This window comes from Triticum dicoccoides, chromosome 1A, assembly GCF_002162155.2.
Source record: "Triticum dicoccoides isolate Atlit2015 ecotype Zavitan chromosome 1A, WEW_v2.0, whole genome shotgun sequence".
In the NCBI taxonomy this organism is placed as follows: domain Eukaryota; kingdom Viridiplantae; phylum Streptophyta; class Magnoliopsida; order Poales; family Poaceae; genus Triticum; species Triticum dicoccoides.
The window spans coordinates 122,392,268-122,399,477 of NC_041380.1; positions in this window are offsets into that span (position 1 = coordinate 122,392,268).

Below are 7,210 nucleotides of genomic sequence, written 5' to 3' on the forward strand. Positions count from 1 at the left end.
CGGGGCGATAACCGCCATTATTACGTGGGCTGAAGGTGTAATTTCATTGGCAGAGCCTCCAATTGTGTCAGATTGTTCGGCGTCGAGTGGTGCGGCTGGGTCCGGGCTGTTATTTGCGGGTTCCCCCTCCCATGCTATGGATGGCTTGAACAATCTTTCCAAAAAGATGTTGGGGGGACTGCATCGCGTTTTGCTCTGATGCGTGCCAGGACGTCCGCTGCTTGATTGTTTTCTCGGGCTATATGGTGAAACTCCAGCCCTTCAAACCGAGCTAACATTTTTAGGACGGCGTTGCGGTAAGCTGCCATTTTTGGGTCCTTGGCGTCGAAGTCTCCATTTATTTGGGATATCGCGAGGTTTGAATCCCCGCGTACCTCTAGGCGCTGGATACCCATGGATACTGCTATCCGGAGACCATGTAGGAGAGCCTCATATTCGGCTGCATTGTTGGAATCCGTGTACATGATCTGGAGCACATATTGGACTGTGTCTCCTGTGGGGGACATTAGGACGACGCCAGCCCCTAGTCCGGCCAACATTTTGGAGCCATCGAAATGCATAATCCAGTTTGAATATGTGTCGTACTCCTTAGGGAGCTCGGCCTCCATCCATTCTGCGACGAAGTCGGCCAAAACTTGCGATTTAATAGCTCGTTGTGGCTTATAGGTTATATCGAACGGGAGAAGCTCGATGGCCCATTTTGCAATCCGGCCTGTTGCATCGCGGTTGTTGATAATATCGTTGAGTGGTACTTCTGAGGCTACTGTTATGGAACACTCTTGAAAGTAGTGTCGTAGCTTCCGGGATGCCATGAATACCGCATATGCAATCTTTAGTAATGCGGGTACCGTGATTTGCATGGAGTGAGGACAGTGGACACGTAGTAGACCGGCCTTTGAAGGGGGAATTTGTGTCCATCCGTTTCCCGCTCGACAATGAGCACTGCGCTGACAACTTGATGTGTTGCTGCAATGTACAATAACATTGGTTCGCCGGTGTTCGGCACGGCCAGGACTGGGTTTTTTGCCAATATGGCTTTTATTTCATCAAGTCCGGCCGTGGCGGCATCCATCCACTCGAAGTGTTCGGTGCGCCGAAGGAGGCGATAGAGGGGTAGTGCCTTTTCTCCCAAGCGGGAGATGAAGCGGCTTAAAGCCGCCACGCATCCGGTTAATTTTTGTATTTGTTTGAGGTCCTTTGGGATATCCAATTGTGACAAAGCTCGGATCTTGGCTAGATTTGCTTCAATTCCTCTACCGGATACATTGAAGCCCAAGAGCTTTCCGGCTGGGATGCCGGAGACGCATTTTTCTGGGTTGAGCTTGATGTCATATTTTCGGAGGTTATCGAATGTAAGCCTCAAGTCGTCTACTAGAGATTCGACATGTCTTGATTTGACGACCACATCATCCACATACACCTCAACTGTTTTGCCGATCTGGTTTGCCAGACATGTCTGGATCATGCGCTGATATGTTGCACCGGCGTTTTTCAGTCCGAAGGGCATTGTGTTGAAGCAGAATGGGCCGTATGGTGTGATGAATGATGTTGCGGCTTGGTCTGATTCTGCCATCTTGATTTGATGGTAACCGGAGTATGCGTCGAGGAAACACAACGAATCGTGTCCTGCGGTGGCATCGATAATTTGATCGATACGGGGGAGGGGGAAGGGATCCTTTGGGCAAGCCTTGTTAAGGTCTTTAAATTCAACACACAGGCGCCAGGATTTGTCCTTCTTTGGTACCATCACCAGGTTTGCTAGCCAGTCCGGATGTTTTATGTCTCTAATGAATCCGGCCTCCAATAGCTTGGCTAGCTCCTCTCCCATAGCCTGTCTCTTGGGTTCGGAAAAACGCCGAAGGGCTTGTTTGACAGGTTTGAATCCTTTTAGGATATTTAAGCTGTGTTCGGCCAGCCTGCATGGGATCCTTGGCATGTCTAAAGGGTGCCAGGCGAAAATATCCCAGTTCTCTCATAGGAACTCTCGCAGTGCGGCGTCTATATCAGGGTTCAGTCGTGCCCCGATGGAAGCTGTTTTATTGGGGTCCGTTGGATGGACCTGGAATTTGACTATTTCATCAGCTGGCTTGAAGGATGTGGATTTGGATCTCTTGTCGAGTATCACATCATCCCTGTTAACCGTGGAGCGCAGCGCAGTCAGTTCCTCGGCCGCTAAGGCTTCGGATAGTGCCTCAAGGGCTAATGTGGTCGTCTTGTTTTCGGCGCGGAGTGCTATGTCCGGATCACTAGCTAGAGTGATAATTCCGTTCGGCCCGGGCATCTTAAGCTTCATGTACCCGTAATGGGGTATTGCTTGGAAGATTGTGAATGCTTCCCGCCCTAGTAAAGCGTGATATCCACTTTTGAATGGGGCCACCTGAAACGTGACTTCTTCAGACCTGTAATTATCCGGCGTGCCGAACACCACATCTAGTGTGATTTTTCCTATGCAGCGCGCTTCCCGACTGGGGATTATTCCTCTAAAGGTTGTGCTGCTTCGCTCGACGCGGTTCCAGTCTATTTCCATTTTTTGAAGGGTTTCCTCATAAATGAGGTTCAGTCCGCTGCCTCCATCCATGAGCACCTTGGTGAGGCGAAAGCCGTCCACTATGGGACTGAGGACCAATGCGGCTGGTGCTCGGGCTGTTCGGAATCTAGGTTCATCACTTGCGTTGAAGGTAATGGCAGTGTTGCTCCATGGATTTATTGTTGCAACTTGATAGACTTCGGCGAGGCTGCGGAGTGTTCTTTTTCGCACATTGTTTGATGCGAAAGTCTCGACGACTGTTAGAACGGTACTGGTGTCCTTGGGCTGGCTTTCGGCGGCCTCCGGAATTAAGAGGTCCTCGCCGATTTTGGCCACCTGCCGGAGTATCCAACATGCTCTAAGGTTGTGAGTTGGTGTGGCATCCTCTGTACTATGAATTCTACAGGGTCCATCAAGCCATCTTTCCAGTACGGTTCCATGCCCTGTAGAGGGTTTTGGCTTTTTGGTGTTTATCCCGGGTGTCCTGTGATGATGCACCCTCTTAGTTCGGACGGGATTACTATTCAAGGTCGGATTATCCCAAAAATTTATTTCGGTTTTCCCGGCGCTTTCCATCGCACAGTATTTTTGTACTATGGACGCCAAGTCAGCGAAGCGTGTGATATCACGACGACTTACGGCGTTAAGGATTCCCTTGTCCGTGCAATTACTGCAGAAAATTGAGATTGTGTCTCCCTCGCGGCAATCCTTTATCCTGTTCATAACCAGGAGGAATCTGGCCCAGTAATGATGTACTGTTTCTTCGGGCCTCTGCCTGATTTGGGAGAGATCGCTTATGTTCGGGTGGGCGGGTGTCGTTGAATCTGAAACCTCACCCAATCCAATATTCGGAGGCCGAAGAGTTTCCGAACTCTGAAGTTCGGATTCTTGGATGTTGTCCAACGAATCTAGCCCGTTTCCTGATCCTAAGCTCAGGTCTTGAGTTACATCCTCCTCTCCGCGGGTATCTGGCTTGGAGGGGTCGGGAATTCGGACGTAGCTAGTCCTTAAAATAGATGAAGGGTCGCCGCACTGCGCCTCTACCACGGCAACGTGGTGGGTGACTTGGGGAGAGTTAATTTCTCTTAGATCGGGTTTAAGCCCAACCTGGTCGTAATCCGTAGCGACCCCCAGGGCGGCGATGCGATCCAAGAGCTCGTTTACAGAAGAGAGCTCCATTGGATCTAGCTGCTCGACGAGCTCCGAGCTGACGTGTAGGTTGCTTTTGATGACCCGAGAGGTCACCGTCGGCGCAACAGCCCAACAGGCGGTCATGAGGAAACCACCTAGCCGGAGAGTTTGGCCGACAGCCAAGGCTCCCTTAGCAACGGCGCCGTCTTTAAAGACGGGAGGAGGCATCCTTCCTGATTGTGACGGCACAGAGGAACTCTCAATGAAAGCACCAATGTCGGTGTCAAAACCGGCGGATCTCGGGTAGGGGGTCCTGAACTGTGCGTCTAGGCCGGATGGTAACAGCAGGCAGGGAACACGATGTTTTACCCAGGTTCGGGCCCTCTTGATGGAGGTAAAACCCTACGTCCTGCTTGATTAATATTGATGATATGGGTAGTACAAGAGTAGATCTACCACGAGATCAAGGAGGCTAAACCCTAGAAGCTAGCCTACGGTATGATTGTTGTATATGGAGTTGATTGCCTACGGACTACAACCCTCCGGTTTATATAGACATCGGATAGGGTTAGGGTTACATAGAGTCGGTTACAATGGTAGGAGATCTTGAATATCCGCATCGCCAAGCTTGCCTTCCACGCCAAGGAAAGTCCCATCCGGACACGGGACGAAGTCTTCAATCTTGTATCTTCATAGTCCAGGAGTCCGGCTGAAGGTATAGTCCGGCTACCCGAACACCCCCTAATCCAGGACTCCCTCAGTAGTTCTTCCCTTGTACTTGTTCATCCTCAGCCTTCAAGGCAATCCACCACACCACACTAGAGTAGGGTATTACACCACATCGGTGGCCCGAACCAGTATAAACTCTTGTGTCCCTTGTTCTTCGGGTTCGATGAGCTGAGCCTTGGGATCGTGGTGAGTGAGTGAGCTAGGGGGAGAGATCTTCATGCGCACCCCAGAGTTCGAACCTTGAGGGTTTTGCCATAACCCAAAATCCGACAAGCATCATCACGGACAACGGCACCAACTTCGCCAAGGGCGCACTCGCATAATACTGCTCCGTCTCCGGCATCCGCCTCGACCTGGCTTGCATGGCACACCCGCAGTCCAATGGCCAGGTCGAGCGGGCCAATGGTCTCATCCTATCTAGCATCAAGCCACGGCTCGTCAAGCCGCTCGTCCGCACGCCCGGCAGCTGGCTCGACGAGTTGCCGGCCGTCCTTTGGAGCCTCCGCACCACACCAAACCGGTCGACCGGGTTCACCCTGTTCTTCCTTGTCTACAGAGCCGATGCCGTCATCCCGACCAACGTCAAGTTCGACTCGCCGCGCGTCGCGATGTACACGGAAGCCGAAGCCAAAGAAGCCCGCGAAGACGGCATCGACCTACTCGAAGAAGCATGCCTCTTGGCACTCAGCCGGTCAGCCATCTACCAGCAAGGCCTGAGGCACTACCACAGCAAGAAGATCAAGCCATTCGTCCTCCGACTCGTTCCGTGAGGGAGACCTCGTCCTCCGAATCGTCCACTAGCAAGCTAGCCAGCACAAGCTATCCTCCCCGAGGGAGGGCCCCTTCATCGTCAGCAAAGCCTTGTGCGCCCGCAACGCTTACTACCTCATCGACGCCTGGAAGTCAAACAAGCGCAAGAGAGACACCGCCGGCGAAGAAACAACCCGGCCGTGGAATGCAGAACTCCTCCGCCCATTTTATAGTTAGTTGTGTGCATGTATGTATCACTGCCTTTTGTAATCATATGAAAACTATGGAGTCCCCGAATGACGCTCGAGGGCTGCCCTTTTCGACCAAGCTATTGTGTCTCCCTCATTCATGCATTCTTTCTCTTAAACCACCCCACCACCGGTTCGACTCGCTCGACCCAGGGGCTCGGGGGCTGGCCGGCTTGGTCACCACCTGCTGCCTTGCTTAGCAGTTCCTAGGGCGCTGAGGTCGCCACGGTCCTCCACTTTGCCCTAGGCCACAGAACCGCCTTCGGCTGTCAGCTGGCAAGCAAAATGGACCAAAGCACCAGCGTGTTACGAATACTAAGTCAAGGACACCCGGATTGCCCAATCCGGCCCCGACACTTCAAGTTGCCGCACGACCGGCTGCTCGCCAACCGGCTTCGCCAGATTGCCACCAACAGGCCCAGTGGGTGTTTCGCTCACGCTCAACGTTTCAAAAGCCTAAGTACCGCACACTCCTCTCAAAGGTCGAACTCCTTCTCACAGACTGGAGGCTCGGCCGTCAGACTCGCGGGGGGGAGGCCCAAGAGGGGAAGATCGCAAGAAAACCGCTCAAAAGACGAAAAGCAAAGGCGCAAACATTCACGAAATATATACATCACAAATTTAAACAGGCCCAAGGCCAGAGTTCATTACAACCAAATACCCCAGTAGGTGGGTGGACCTGCTACCTAACAGAAATTTCTACTAAGATAAACAGGGCAGCCTCAGGCATCCCCAGCGCCAGGTCGCGCAGCTGCCGGCTCCTCCTCGGTGGACTCCGGGTTCGCCGAGGTGGCGGCGTCTTCCTCTCCGGTATCGTCATCGCCATAGACGCTCGTCTCCTCGGAGCTGCCCTCCGGGTCGTTCAGAAGCAGGTCGTAGTCGTCAGCAGGCACGACTCTGCCATCTTCCGTCCGCTCTGGCTGGAAATCATCATGAATGGTGAACCCGGCAATATAGTTGGCCCTGGCCGCAATCCGTCCAGCCTCTGCCCGCAGCTGGTCCTCCGCGCCGGCTCGCTGGCCCATCAGTGTGTCCAGCGCTAGATCCAGATGCCAAGACCTCACGAACCTGAGCGCCATCTCAGCACCAGCACGGGCGGAAGAAACACGCCACTCGTGGAGTCGGTCCAGGCCCGACTCCAACCATCGCGCCAGCCGCGTGAAGCTGTTCAGCACGACGGAGCCCGACCAAAGGGCCGCCGTCATAGCCGTGCCGGCCTCAGAAAGCCACCCCATCTGCTCGCCCAAGACTCGCAGACGAGCTTCTGCGGCGGTCACGATCTCCGGGAAGGTCCAATCCACCCGCGGGTCGGTCCTGGAGCCCAGAGCTCCCCGCTGGTCTCGCTGAAAGCGGACGGCCTCCTCCGCCAGCTGGCGCGTCTCCGGGAAGGCCCCTGTCAAAAAGAAGAGCAAGTCAGATCAACCACCAAGGGGGAGAATCCGGCATCCCAACCCGGCAGAACCCAAGGAAATCACTTACTTGAGAAGGACTCTTACAGGTGTTGCGATTCAAGCAACGTGCCGCGCCGCTCCCGGGTAATGGTGCGGTCATGCTCCTGGAGCGTCTTCTCCAAGTCGGCGACCTTGGCAAGGGCCATCTTCAACTCGACATCCTTGTCCTTGGCCGCCTTCTCGGACTCCTTGCGGCGACGGGTCTCCGCCTGGCGAGCCTCCTCCGCCGCGGCCTCCAGCACCTTTAGGAGTTCCACCTCGGCCTGGAGCTGGCCCTTGTCGTCGGCCAGCTTGCCGAGTTGCTGGTCGGCCTTGGCCAGGGCTCGCTATGCCTCTAGGACCTTAGCGGCCTCCGCCTTGAGGCACTCCACCTC